This window comes from Perognathus longimembris, chromosome 15 (assembly GCF_023159225.1).
Source record: "Perognathus longimembris pacificus isolate PPM17 chromosome 15, ASM2315922v1, whole genome shotgun sequence".
In the NCBI taxonomy this organism is placed as follows: domain Eukaryota; kingdom Metazoa; phylum Chordata; class Mammalia; order Rodentia; family Heteromyidae; genus Perognathus; species Perognathus longimembris.
In genome coordinates, this window is record NC_063175.1 from 45,183,426 (window position 1) to 45,198,463 (window position 15,038).

Sequence of the window (15,038 nt, forward strand, 5' to 3'; positions counted from 1 at the left end):
GCGAGTTATCAGAAAAAGCATTTTTAACTCAGCAGACATTTGCTAGGCTAGTCTATGCCCATCACACTGCAGGGTGCGCAGGGCAGAACCATGAACATATCTGAGGTGAACCAGGCTAGTACATAACCATCCTTTGCATGATTCCTGACCAATTTAGCATGGTTGTTTAGCATCTATGTGGAAGAAGATCCATCACAAAGGCTTCTGTAAGTGGGTTTTGGACCCAGAGATCTCTGGGGATGTCTGGTTACTCCTGCCTCGGGTACACTCCTGCTTCTCTTGGGAACTCATGAGCAAATGGAGTTTACTTCCAAAAGCTTTTGTTTTAAACGGTCTCTCTCTACGTGTGATGTATGTAATATACATCCACCTCTCTATGAACATGGTTCATGCATATAGACACAAATGATTATACAGATCTACAGACTGCTTTAGTTCTCTACCTCTCCCATTACAGCTGAGACTCTTCCTTCATATGGGTCATCTGGTACCTTCTGCTCTGCTGCTATGTCCCTCTTGGTCTTAGTACTTCTGAGTTCAAGATCATCTAACTGTCCAGATCACCACCGAGGAGACACAGGTTGTTAGGCCACTCAAGGCTCAGCTGTGAGTTCTTTGTGGTCCAATCAACTACATAAGAACAAGACAAGAACATGGGCCAGGCAGTCTGGGCCTGACCCTTCTTCATACTGGGTAAATCGTGGCTAGTACACATAACTGTAAATACCTAAGTTACACTATCCCTAAGGTCAAGTTATGTTCAAATTCTGATATAGCTACTCCAGTTCTCCTGTGTGAATTTGTCACAGGTTATAATGGTTGCATTTTATATGTAGATTACTGCCTTCCTTACTCTGTTTTTATTTTGCCTTTTTTTTTTTTTTTTTTGCTATACAGGGGATTTTTAACTCAGTGTCATGTGCCTAGCAGTTGAGTCATACCCTTAGCCCCTCTTTTTTTTTTTTTTGCTTTTAGCTAATGTTCAGATAGAGTCTCACAATTTTTTGCCCAGGATGACCTTGGACTGAAATCCTCTGAACTACGGCTAATGAATAGCTGGGATCATAGGTGTGTGCAACTGCATTATAAATTTATGTGTAAAGTAGAGAAGCAGAATTCATGAGCAAATGGAGTTTACTGACACAAGCTTTTGTTTTAAAGCTATGTATGCATATGTTTGTTGTATGTACACATATATCCACCTATATATGAACATGGTGCATGCATATATAGACAAATAATTATATAGATCTACAGATTAGTTTTCTTCATTATAAGGGGGAAAATCCTCATAGTTTTCCACCTCAGGCCAAGGCCTGATATCTAACTAAATTATAAAATTTAATATTTGCCACAACTCCTCCAACATAAACAGATTTAAAAGACATGCAGTTTCAAATTAGGTGGCCGATGGCCAGGCTGTTCTTACACAGGGATGCGCATAGCATCTTGGTAAATATCCTTGTCCTTATCCTCTAGCTAACAAACACCACAAACAAAAAAGACATTCAATGCCTTTGCTCTCTTTGTTTCCAGGGAGTATTGTGAAAGTAATTATTCTGTTGTATTTAAGAGGCCTATTTCATGGATGGGAAAATGTATTAAATTTCATTTGGCAGTTATTCAATCCTAGTTAATGTTATCTCCAGAGATAACTGCTTCAAAACAGGCTTTCAGACCCCAGTTACTTCCATCCTACCATAATTCTTCTAAAAGACTGTAGGACAGAAACTTTATGTAATAAGTCATCAATTTTGAGACCTAGGTAATAATGAGTGACATGAACCCAAATTTGCTATTTGAACATTCTGGTATAGCAAACACTAAAGTTGGTTATTAACAGCATGTGGATTTAAAACTGATCTATCTAGGTGCTATCCATCCATGTCTGTCTGCATGTGTGCTTTTTTTGAGGAAGGCTGGCACCCTACCACTTGAGCCACACTTTCACTTCTGGCTTTGCAGTGATTAATTGATGAGAAAAGTCTCATGGACTTTTCAGCCTCGGCTGGCTTCCAATCACAATTCTCAGATCCCAGGCGAGGGTGACAGAGGGTGATAGATGTGAGCCTCTAGTGTCTAGTGAGGTGCTTCTTAGAAAGAAAAGGGAATAGGGAAAGGGGGGGGGGGAAGGAAAAATAAGGAAGAATTGGGAAAATTAGGCCTTTCTTCCCCACCGCCCCCCCCACAACACTTTTGATACCTTTTACTTTCCTCTCGTTTTTCTTCTAAAACAAGAAAGAAAAGTTGATGGGCTTTCACGGTAATCAGAACCATTGACACAGTCAACAGTTTTGGTGTGGAATGGCCATCTCCCCTGAAATGTCAACTATGCACTGGCAGTTGTAGAGGACCTGATTTCAGTTTCAGTCACCTTGCCAGATCTCTGTCATGTTAAGAAAAAGTAAGCAAAGCAAATTTAATTTCCCACATGTGCAAAACAAAAAAAATACCATAGAGTTACAAAGTGCATCTTTTAAAAGTGGGAAATGATCATGAAAACATTTTTTCACAGATGGTACTCAAAGTTCATGACAGCAGCCCATGGACATTGTGAGGAATCCAGCCGGAATCACCACGTCGTGGAGAAAACAAGATGTAACTCTAAAAAACAATTCTTGTGGGACAGAGTCCTAACATCTGGGATGCTCTTCAACCACAAAGACAATTTCCGTATTCTTCAGTTAAAAAAATTATCAGACATTTTTTCATTATCTGGGTAACTGAACATTGAAAGGACTTTTCATTGAAGACAGTTCTGGATTCAATTCTTTTATTTGGATTGTCATTCGATTCTTCAAATATTTATTGGGAGAAGATTTTATAGTGGTTGTAAGAGCACCTGATTTCTTCTCCCCCCCCCCAAAAAAAATCTCATAGCTTCATGTACTGCTTTGTCTGAAGAAGTTTTATGCATTTTTTAAAAAGTACAGTTCATGGAGAATAAGATAATTTTCAGTAGGATTTAAATATGACCGGAATGATTCCGACCTTAGCTGTGCTTGTCAGGTTGAAATTCCCCTCGATACTCCACCAAAACAGGGATAATAATGAATGATTCTATGACAACAGAGTTCAAGAGATGCAAATGGGCACCCGCTGAATTCAGTTCATCTTTCCTTTTCGAACTCATTGGTTCCATTTATCGAAACTTTCATTTCTGTCTTCTGCCTCCTCCCCTCCCCCGTCATGTTCCTACAGCGGAAGCCATAGCTGGATTCGGCGGACCAGGTGGGGATGGCAGAAGAAGCTAACAGAGTTCCTTCGAGCTTGTCCCTGCCCTGGGCAGCAGGCTGGTACTAAGTTATATGCAACCACTCTAGGCCTCTACTACTGAAGCAAACCCACTGAGCACAGCGACGATGGGGAAGCGTGGCAGTTACTTGTAAAAGCAGCTTGCATTGTTTGGAGCAAAGGAAAAGTCCACCGAACACGAGTCATATATGTGAATTTTTGAATTCCTGACGTGTACACCACACCTGTGTGACTGTGTCAGCTTCCTCCTGATTTCACAAAGCCCTGGTAACCAATACTGGGAAGACCATCAGTAGGCATTTACCGCCTTTATCTTTTAAAAGGCCTTTCCTATTAGCCATATCTCCCATACTTACTGTAAAGCACTTGGAAAGGGAACAGAAGTGTCAAGTCGTGAAACAGATCATTTTAGTCTCTCTCCATCTCTCGGTCCCTTGCCTACTGGGGTTAGCCTGGATTTTCATCGCTCTGTGGACTAAGGTCAAAACTGCTATCTCTTACAGCAACATCCTTTAGCTGGATACCTCTGTTTCCTTCTGTTTTGTAAATTGTGTAGCCTCAATCTTCAGGTATCTGTTCATGGCCACTGACCAAGTTCTATGTTCACTCCCACATGGCCACAGACTGAGCCTGATTTCTTATGACTCGCAGTACTGCTTGTCTTTTACTAGATCCATAGATGCCCTACCTCTGGGTCCTGGAAGGCTGTGGTGATTATCAGAACAGGGCTTTTCCCTGACAAGTCCTGACAGACACCCTCCTCAAAACACATTCAAGGCACACTGTCCAACAGCATAGGACATACATTTCAATGAGTTGTTTCTGCAACTGTCACAAAGCCAATAGGTGCATTTGGATCGTGAGTGTTCCCCAGGTGCAGGGTACCAAAAAGCACTGTAGCACTATAATGTACAGTGGAGGTTTCCTAAATATCAAGGTTCACACATATGGCATGGATTTGGGTTCGTATATCTGACATCTAGACCTTTGATGTTGTCAGATGTACACTTAACATGTTTCTAGTAAACAAACATTCCATTACTCCAACAAATGCCTTTTGAGTATGTCCATATGCAAGGCACTCTTTAGATAGTTGCAGAAAAAAAATCTTAATGGTGGGGGTAATATCCTAACCATAAAAGGCAAAATAAAATGAATGCCATGAGAGAGCATGAGGTCCCATAGGGTATTAAATGAGATGAAGTCCTTTCTGTTAGGGAAACCAGGCTACTTAAACAACAGTAGGGTACTTTAGGCAGGTTTGGAAGGATAATGCAGATTATTGAAATGTACTTTTAAAGTACTATATTTGGCACTAACTATATAACATGCTAACTCTAAATACAATGCTTATTTTTACCTCAATGAGTAATATTATTTAGACGTGTGTGTGGTGTGTGTTTGTGTGTATCAGTAGAGGCAGCTAAGGATTGTATGCTAGGAGGTGTTTTCATACCCTCAGATTGCATATTTCAGACAAAAAGCAGATTTTTAAAAAAGATTGTTACAAAACTCAACAGCTATGCTACAAAGTGAACTCGCAAAGGGCATTTTGGCCACAAATGGTACCTCATTGTATGTGTGTATTATTGGCCCCAATGATTCACTCTTATTTAACTGCAATGAAGTTCTTTCATCTCTGAGCTATACAGTAATAGTTTCCATATGACCAGTGGCTGTGCTATAAATAAGATCAAAAGCAAAAGAAAGGATTTAATAAAAGAAAATGACATTAAGAGTAGCATTAAATCAGGAAAAAAATATCAATATCCAATTCTTTCTTTTTTCTTTGGAAAATAAAGCATCACAAAGCATTAAGCAGCTCCCTCAATATCTCACAAAAAGTCATCCACCAACAGCTGACATGTGCAAAAATCCATCTGAGAATACCTTAGCATGGCAAGAGATTAAATGTGAAGGCCAGGGGCCAGATGTCCATTTAGATCTGGCTGGAGGACAGGTAAGAGAGCAACAGCTACTTTCACATTCTACAGACACAATGTGTCAATGGCAAACATCTGTCCATTTTTCTGCCCTTTTTCTGTCCTATTTCATAGAGATGGACTTTTTGGTAATCCAGCCCTTCCCAGAGAATCATAACATTGCTCAACTCTAGTGAATGTGTTCTGAGAAAGGAAGTTTTTTTTGGCACAGAGTAACTTGATAGGAAGAGCCAACTTCCCAAACAAATTTTCTTCTAGTTCTTAAAAAAAAAGTGTTTTTTTTTTTTTTTTTTTTTTTTTTTACAATGTTAATCTCTATTCCCGACTGGATAAACAGCTGCTAATAACCGCCCATTCCCAGGGGAGGAGGCGTATTTCCTTTTATCTTCAGGCTGGGGGATACCCGATGTGCACTGACTGGCCTTCGGTGCTTCTTCATGTTTCTTGTTTTGGTTTGCTCAAAACGGTTTTAATATAGGTCTTGCCAAGGCAGGTTTCTTTTCTTCCTTTCCCTTCAACTACTTCCCAAACCCTAGAGGACCTAGGCAGTCATGGTATTACTTATTTAAAATAGTAGTTTCTTTTACGGTTGGGCTTTTAGAGGAAATTCAAGCCCTTCAAATCTCTAAGGGAGAGTGCAGCCTTGGAGCCTTGTGTAACACTCTGTGGTAGAAATGGGCTATTTTGCTTTCTTTTTTTCTTTAGATGCATACTGAGCTAATTATTCACTCAAGCAGGAGCTGTGCTCAAAGTTACTCAATTTCTAATAGTATTGTTAATGTGATTACATAGCAATACTCAGTATTTGTGCCCCAAATAAAGGAGCAAGCTTCAACACTTTTTTCCCCCCCCTTTTGCAGGAAGTGCTCCGCAGAAGTTTACCACGCCAACCAGCCCCTGGTGTCTTTTCCACTTGTTCCCGAGCACCTGCTTTAATGGTGACCTCAGTTCTATATCTCAAGATTCAGACATTTTGCAAAACAGCTTTTTAAACAAAACCCAGCTGTTTCCCATCTAGACTACAGGGGGAAAATTGGGGGCAGCTTGCAGAAATATTACCCAGAGACTACCATTCTCTGACAACTTCCACACACACTTTTGAGAGACGCCAGCATGCAGAAGCAGGGGAGAAGGGTCTGTGATTTTTGCAATGTCCAATTAACCGCTTTAAAGTGAATGTGGCTATTGTATCAGGACAATGCTTTCTCCAAAGATGTCCTTTTGACTCAGATCTTTTGGTGAAACTCAGCTTTAAGTTCCTAGATGATTTATGGATAGAAAGGAAGTCATAATTATGCCCAACTGTGAATGTCAACCAATTAGGTAGGACTCTAGGGTTACACAGAATGCAGTCCTATGCCTTGCAGATTCCCGCTTTGCCTGAACCCGCTCCATATTTTGCACCCATTTTACACTTCTGTTCTCTCAGCAACTAGGATACTTCTGATTTGAAAAATTTATAGCCACAATAAAAGTTAACATAACAAAACGGCCACGGAATTTGAGAAAACAGAAAATGGCCAAGGCTTCGGTCTTGGCGTTTCAACAGTACCAAGTTGCGCCAGTATTTTCTGTTTTGGGATGAATGACATAACTGAATTACTTCATGAGCTGCTACTTTAATTCCCAAGGGTGGAAAATTCCATGAGTTAATTTAATTTGGATGTAAAAAAATATACATGAAAACTCGTTCTTCCTGTGGACTCTCATGTGAAATGTTCGAGCCAATTGCTGGAGGGCCGAGCCGTGGAGGAGGGCTTTCTACAGCCCTGCCAGCTGGGAGGGCGGGCCGTTAGGCAATTTCCTCACTGCAGTTTGAGCATCTAAGAGTCTTCCCTTACTTTCTACTCTTTTTTTTCCCCTTTAATTTTAAATTTTTACCAGCAGGCTTATTGTATGGCTTAGCAAAGACTGTTCTATGCTGTCTCTAACTGCTGAAATTCTACATTGACCTTAGCTTAAGGGCAATCAATCCATTCAGGAAGCTTTTCCCTAGATGCTTGATCATTTCCTGTGTCATGTGGTAATTCCACCTTGCACTGATGTGAGAAGTCCACAACTTCCTCTTACCCTGAACATCCCTACTGCATCTGAACCAAACATACGGGATGAATGAATGAATGAAGAGTGAAATAGGCATATTTTTAAACACATAGAATGTATTTATCTTCCTCCAGAAAACCTGCTTCCTGGAGAAAACAAGGATATTATTACATTCTTTACAATGTAAAGGCTGTTCCTCTTCCAAATGATGAGTGGTTTTCTATTTCTATTGTGTGCCCTGCACTTAATAAAAGTTCCATGAACTTAATAGAAGTTTCTGCCTGCTTTTCCCTCTATCACTCAAAAGAGACTCACATAAGAATATGATGCTGTTACGGTGCCTGTTTTAAATGTCTTCATATATTTTTTTAATATTCTAAAGTGGAAAGAAAGGAAGGTTTTTAAGATTTATTTTATTTAAAGCTCATGACTACAAGATGCTAAGCATAAACATTATAGAAGAGCATTAGAGAACAAGGACTTGTTGTCTAAGGAATGCAGACATCCATTTTGAGTTAAACAATCCAGTACAATGGGCTGTTTCCTTCTACATTGTGAGTATGAGACTCGAATTTAATAAACATATTAAATAGATGTGGAGGCAAATTAGAGTGTGCACTTCCCAAGACCATTATGGGAAGATCTGGGGAGACCTAGAATCCTCATTCCTTTTGTCAGGAGTGGATGGGTTCAGGTGAAATGACCTCATTATTATGACTGTACCTTGCAACTTCAACTTTCTTTAAATTGATGAAGAATGCCAGGTGTGCTTAAGGATTCTGAACCTATGATTCAATTAACCTTTATGGTTAGAATTTCTGTAAACCCCATTCTTGTCTTGTTTTCCTTAAAACCAAGTACAATATTGATACTGATAATAAAAGCTTTCAGTTGAGGCTGCTAATTTGCTCTCAGATATAGTTGATAATTGGGGAAATGAGGAGAGACAGTAGAATACTAGACACAGACAAATACCTAATTTTAAGGTATCCAATAACAGAGTAGCTATTGGAAAATGATATTGGTGATTAAGATCCTGCGTGAAATTCCATCATCGATGCTTAAATGATGCTTGAAATGCTCTGAAACAAGAGTAGTAGCCGCTCAAACTCAGTTTTGGTTTTACTAAGAGCAAGGCTTACTGGACAGACTCCATTTCCTCCCTCACAGGAGTGCTGCACATCTGGCTGCTCACAACACTGTGGCCAAAGGGATGAAGAGTACCATCAGCGGACAGAGCTGATGGAGACAGTAAACTCCAAGAAGAGGGACCATGTGAGTACTGAGAGAAGGACCGTGGTCCCCAGCCTCAGGGCTTTTTGGGTCCATGTCCTCCCCTGGCCAACGTTTTTATTAGTCACTTTGATGTGGGCTTTCATGGCACCCCATCACATCTGCCAACAATAGAGCTGGCAAAGTACGTGACCAAATAAGGACCTAAAAGTAGACCTGAAGACTGGAAACAGATGGAGGGCTGCTATATGAAACTGAAATTGGGTGATGTGCAGTCTCAGGTACAATGTAAAGTGCACGAGGATAGATGGAAAATGTGGCTTATGGATCTCATCTGATTACAAGTTCAGTACATGTGAGTAGGAGGATGGGAGGAAGCATCAATCATAGCACAAATCGAAGTTTGTTAAGTGGCACTCACACTTGTCTACTCGACAATGCCTTGAGTACTGTGTTCAGTTAGAGATTTTACATACTAAAAGGTCCTTGAAGAGGGAGGACAAGCTAAGGCGAATGCACTTGCAAGTCCTGCAAGTCATGTAGGGAAAGCCAACAATTTTGTTTTTAGCTTATCTATCTGAAAACCCAGATGTCTAATTGAAAGAATTAACAAATATTAAGATAGTTGACTTTTCTTCAAATAACTGAGTTTCTCAAGCTCTTGTTGGGTTGGATTTGGGGTCAGGAGCCAATGTGGAGTGGACATAGGAAGCACTCTCGCCTGTTGGGCAGAAATGGGCTTGGTAGAACTGGTTGACCTTGGAGGCAAGAGATGAGGCTCGCACGCTCGGTTTGGCTCCATAGCTCTGACAGCTTAGATCTGAGTATGTGCTCAAATGCATGCACAAGTTGAGAGAAGCAAAATCAGTGGCAACCCAAAGATGAGGAAGCAGCAGTTTTCTAAATGTAATTCTCTCCGTTATTCACTAGACATTCGTACCACTGACGAGCCTGAAAGCTTTTTGAATGACCTGGCCTCTTTCTTAACGGAACAAGAATAAAATCTATAACAAATATGTCTTGTGATCCTATAGGTGTCTTCTTTATGTATACAAGACAAGGTCTTGATGATCATAACCTTTGTGGAAGAGGTCCATGCAGCAAGGGAATTTCCTAACTCCTGGGACTGTCATGATAACCTAGGAAATGCTAGCTACCCAGGGCACCAACACGGGCTCTCTTGGCTGTGCACTAAGATGACTAGCAGAGGCACATAGCTACTTGCTGCAAAGAGCCAAGGGACAATGAAGGACTTTTCTTAGGCTCATTAATTAAGTCGGAGGAAACCAATGGTTTTTAATAACAGCCAGAGTTTTGAAATTGTTATGATATTACGTCAAGAGCAGAAGTCTGCTGTGGGATTGTGGGATATGTTACAAAGTGTGCTGGCTTCGTTATTGGCTTGTCTGATTTTGAATCCTAGCTCAGCTCCGTGTAACTAGCAAGCATCATGGTTGGATCACTTCCTCTTTCATGGCGTGGGTCTTCATCAGCAAAGCAAGGACAATGTGTTGACTTCGTAGGTGCTTTTAGAACCCACAATTTTAAATAGGCCTTCGTGCAACTACGCAAGCAGAAACAATTTAATGGGTCTAAGTTCTCACATGCTGAGTGACAGTTAAACTGCAAGACATTTGCTACTCTAATACATGGACTTTGGGTAACTTCTATACAAATAAAAAAAAATTACAAATGCTCTTGAAAAGTGGGAAATTGAGTTAAAATTGGATTGTATCAGTGGTTTTGGAACTGTATTCCACAACCCTAAATGGGGAGCCTTCGGGAAGTCTTGGGAGATGCCACAGAAAACTGAGGAAGGGGAGAGCCTTTTCGGGTTCCTCCATCCCCAGTCAAATCCAGTTATTTCTCTTTAAGAGGTCACTATTCCCATAGCAAGTGACTGTGCATCTTTCCCCTTCTTTGTAAGACAGCCCTGTTCTCTCATGGGAACTAGTGAGCTGTTGTGCATGCAGTCAGTCGTGAGCCTGTTGAGAACAGAGGCCACGCGATAACAGAAGCCCTGCCACTTCACCACTGTCAAATGGTTTTTGAAATGAACAGGGAGAGTTTAAACCAAAAAGACGGGGGATCGCACTAAAAACAGACATGTTTCAGCAGAATGGTCTCATCGTGGCTGATTCCACCCACACAGGATCAAGAATTACATACAGAGCCACCTGATGACACAGTTGATGCAGGCTTTGTTTTTAATGTCTTACAAGAAGAGCTCAGGTCACCTGAAAGGCTTCTTTGAGGTCTCATCTGTAGGTGTGAATGCCAAAATGAATAATGGAGAGAATTATATTTGGGAAATTGCCATTTTAATAATTTATAAGAAATCTAGCAATTTAATATCCAGGTTAATCATGGAGATCACAGAGGTGCAGAGGAAAGATAGCCCGTACGAGTTCCTGACTAGATTAGTAACAAGCCTACGAGCACCTCAGTCCCTCAACACTGTGATCCTATTAGGAAGTCAGTGGTTATGGTAAGAAAAATAACTTTATCACTTCAAATTTACAACTTCAAGGATCCTAATAAGGAAGAGTTCTGGCCATACAGAAGGAAAAATGTGGATTTAACAGAGAGTTTAGACAGGGAAGTTGGCCATGAAACACCTAGAACTTTCTTCTGTCATCAAGATCTGTAAAATCACGTTCTGAAATGCTTAACACAGGTTCTGGAAAAGGGAGACTGACAGTGTGTGTGTGTGGGTGGAGGGGAGAACTCAGGAACAAAGAACAGGGACTTCTGGACTCATTGCCTCTGAGCTTAAATCTAGCCACATGCCTGCAGACTACCACCTCCAACCTACTTGAGGCTCAGTCTCCCAGGCCCCCTGGCTCTCAGGAGCAGTCTGGCTGGGGTTTTTCAGAAGAAAGCCTAAGACAGCATTGATGAGGGCACAGAGCAGAGGGGCTGGTAACTCCCCAGGCACTCAGAACCTTCTCTTCTGCCCCTTGGAGTGATGACTCCATTGGAAGTGGTCCTTGAGAAGCTTACAAGTCAGGAAGACCAAAACCATATCTATAAAAGATGCCTCGCTGTGTGTAGTTTGGTAAGAGAAGTATATAGAAACAGTACTATTCACAACATTATAAGACTGGAACAGAAAATGACTATTCTGGTGGGGTAGCAAGGAAAACCTTCCTGGAAGAGGAATTTGAGTCACAATATTGATAATGGGTGGGAATTAGATGGACAGCAGAGAAATACAGAGACGGGCCAGGCTGGACAGACAGGAAATCAACACTTGCTGAAAGTACACTGGTCAAATTCTGGTAATGGGCACGGACTTGCCTTTCTGAGAAGCATTTTGCATATTGCCATAGCTAATGGCTTTTGGTAAAATGGTCATGGGTCTTGAGTGCTGGGCTAAAGAAGTGGTTAGTTATCTTGTAGACAATGAAAAGCCAGTAAGGAGGAAGTGAGCACAGCCAAATAATATCATCTAGAGAGCTTCTTACACCACGCTCACTCCATGGCGTTATGAGCCACTGTGGAAAGAAAAATCCTTTTCATTATACTAATACTTAGTAAATCACTGAGGACCTACTTCAGAACTCCAAGGAAAACATTTTGTGAATCAAAAGCTAAGGACAATATGTTAGCAATTAAATGAGATAACAGAATAGCCGAGGCAGAACCACAGTTTTCCCCCCACCATGAATTCAAGCTGCACACAGAAAGAACTGCTTACATCATCTTCGAAGTTATCAAGCCATTCTGTTTTGATTTTCAGGAGGCGAGGAGGGGAGGAAACCAGGAGAGCTCAGGAGGTCAAGAGGATTCAAAGCTGTCCATTCTTTAATCACGAGGCATTATTAAGGAGAGTTAGGAAGGAGATTTGCTCCAAACAAAACCAGCCTTGGGATGGGTCTCAAGTTTCTGCACCTTGCTCCCAGTGCAGAACAACAAAAGAAGGTGTGTGTGTAGCTGGGAGCTAGCCTCTCACCAGCCCTAGCTGCCCCATTTCCGGTGCATACCCCCCACTGCTATTTTATTTACTGCAGCTGGCCAACGTTTTATAGCCTGTTTCATGTATTAAAATTCGAATGTGGAAAACATTACCGGTATCCTCCTTGAGGTTTTTTTTTTGGTTGTTGGGGGGGAGGAATTTTTTTTTTTTTTTTTGCATCCCCTTAAACTTCCTTTTCATTGTGGAATGTATCCAATGGTCTCAGGCTAACTTCAGACTGACTATATTCAAAAGCTATTTCCTTTGTTCTTAAGTTTTTGTTTTACAATTCATACCAGTTTGCACAGGAAAGATAGGCCACTCCGCCCACTGTCATACACCCTTCAGACAGAAGAGCTCAGCTTTGGCAGACATGCTGAATGGTTTTCAAGAAAGGAGAAGGGCAACAAGACCCTCATTCAGTTCAAAGGGCAGCAGGTGAACACGTTCATCTCTGGAGTTCTGCCATCTGCCATTTGACTGGCTCCATGGTTGTCTTTGATTATTGAATACCTTCAGCTTCTCCTTAGCAAAACTGGCAACTTCATTGCTTCTCTCTGTGTGTCTCTATTTTTTTTTGTCTACCAAAATCAAATCAAAGGAGGTGTTTAAAAGCAATACCAGAGAATTGTTCAATTATTTCCTTTTCTTTCATTGCTCTGTTTTATCTCCCTGGTTCTCCTTCTCTGGGGCCAGTACAGTTTCCCATCTCCAAAAATAATTCTAGGATTTTCCTCCTGAACTATCTCTGAATCAGACTCAAAAAGGAGGCAATTCAAAGGTCAAACTGTTTCAAAGAGCATCTATGTATAGCTTAATATGTTAAAGAACCACTTAACCTACATCTGGTATTTAAGAACAAACTACATATTTATGGAAAAGACAGTCTCTGAAGCAATGCCCTGAGTACATGTAGCATCCGGTTAACATATGCAAAACGAACACAGCTACAGAAATTAAACTATTTTTCCCTTGATTGAGAGCAGATATACAGAAATGGTTATAAGTCACAGATCTGGCTTTTAATAAAGCCAGATTTCTTAATTAAAAGCAGTATTGTTTAAACACTGTCATTGGGAAAAAAAAGTTGTACAAATGAAAATCTCATATTATATGCATCCCAAGTGTATTTAACACATTACCTGAGGCCAAGCGAAATTAAAATCTAGACTTTCCTTTTGTAAACTCTCAGCAATTGCCATGAACAGACAAGGAAGTTCTATTCAATGATTAAATTTAGAGTAGAGGTCAAGGAAAAGAGGGGAAGAGGAAGAAAAGAGAGAGAAAAAAAGATCTAGCTTTGGCATTCAAAAGTATCTTTCCACGTTTTAGAAGTGAGTTCATTGTTTCTATTTATAAAGCAGTATTTTGGGTTACAAATTGGTTGCAGGTTTCAAAATTATGCTGCTCAGGATGGTATTCTTCATTTTAGTTTGTATTAAGAGAAATTGAAAGAGACAGAATATCAGTGAGTAAGAACTTGAAGAACCTGTATACAACTTTAAACTAGAAATGCTACAGCACAAATGGAAAATAGACTTTCATCCAAGCAACTGTTCAAAACCTGAAAGTGACAAAATAGGACACCAAACCTTACTGACCAGTCAGGACTCTGTAAGGAACAGAATTGTACAGAATCACTACTAACCTCCCTTCAACTCTTACCACTTCATATTGTGCTCAAAAGGTTTGTCAAGAAAGTTGCTTTCCCAATCATTTCAAAAGCAATGATTCCCTTTTCAAGAAGTTCTAACAAATTTACTCAAAGAATATTCAAAGGAAAATATTCACAAATTAGTGGCAAAATCATTCTATACATTATAGAAGTCCTAAAAAATGCATGCACAGAAACAAATACACCACATATTTCTAACTCCCTCACTGGAAATCATTTTGGCTTTTTTTTTTTTTAAAACTTCATTTTTTAAATATAAGCAACATAACAAAAATTTAAGTTGCTCCCTTTGATTAAAGTCACCAAGAGATAGTTCAAAATCCCAGCAACGCCCTAGCAATTCACTCCTAAATACTTACGTGAAATGGAAGTGTTTATACAAAGGCCTATAAGAGTATCAGAAGCAAACCAACTATCCCTCGCCTGGTAAGTGGATAAATAGAATGTGGTCTATCCACATCCACAGTGGAATATTACTTGGTACTTAAAAAAGCAAGCAAATGAAGCTCTAATGTGTGGTAAAATAAAGATAAACCTTGGAAAGAGTATATTTAAAAAATGCCAGTCAGAAAAGATCAGTCCCTATATTCCATGATTTCATTTATGTGCCATATCCCAAACAGGTAAAGTGAGGGTGGGTTGGGACAGGGTGGTGGTGGTGGGAGGGAAGGGTTGAAGAATGACTGCTTGATGGCTATGTGATTTTCTATTTCTTTTTACAAGGGGCAAATGTGTTGTAAAACTGAGATATGATGGCTGTGCAGTGATGTGAATATACTAAGGTAGCCTGAAATGTACACTACTGACAGGGCAACTGTTCAGTAAACTAGTCTATCAATAAAGTTGTTTTAAAAAGAGAGCTGGGTGCTGGTGGCTCACACCTGTAATCCTAGCTACTGGGGAGGCTGAGAGCTGACGATTACAGTTTAAA

At 40.3% G+C, this 15,038-nt stretch overlaps 1 protein-coding gene across 13 annotated transcripts in view; it reads right to left on the reverse strand.

Annotated features, from left to right (window-relative positions):
* Tcf4 (transcription factor 4) overlaps positions 1-15,038 on the reverse strand; it is a 341,790-nt gene that overhangs the window by 14,917 nt on the left and 311,835 nt on the right. The window lies entirely within an intron of this gene.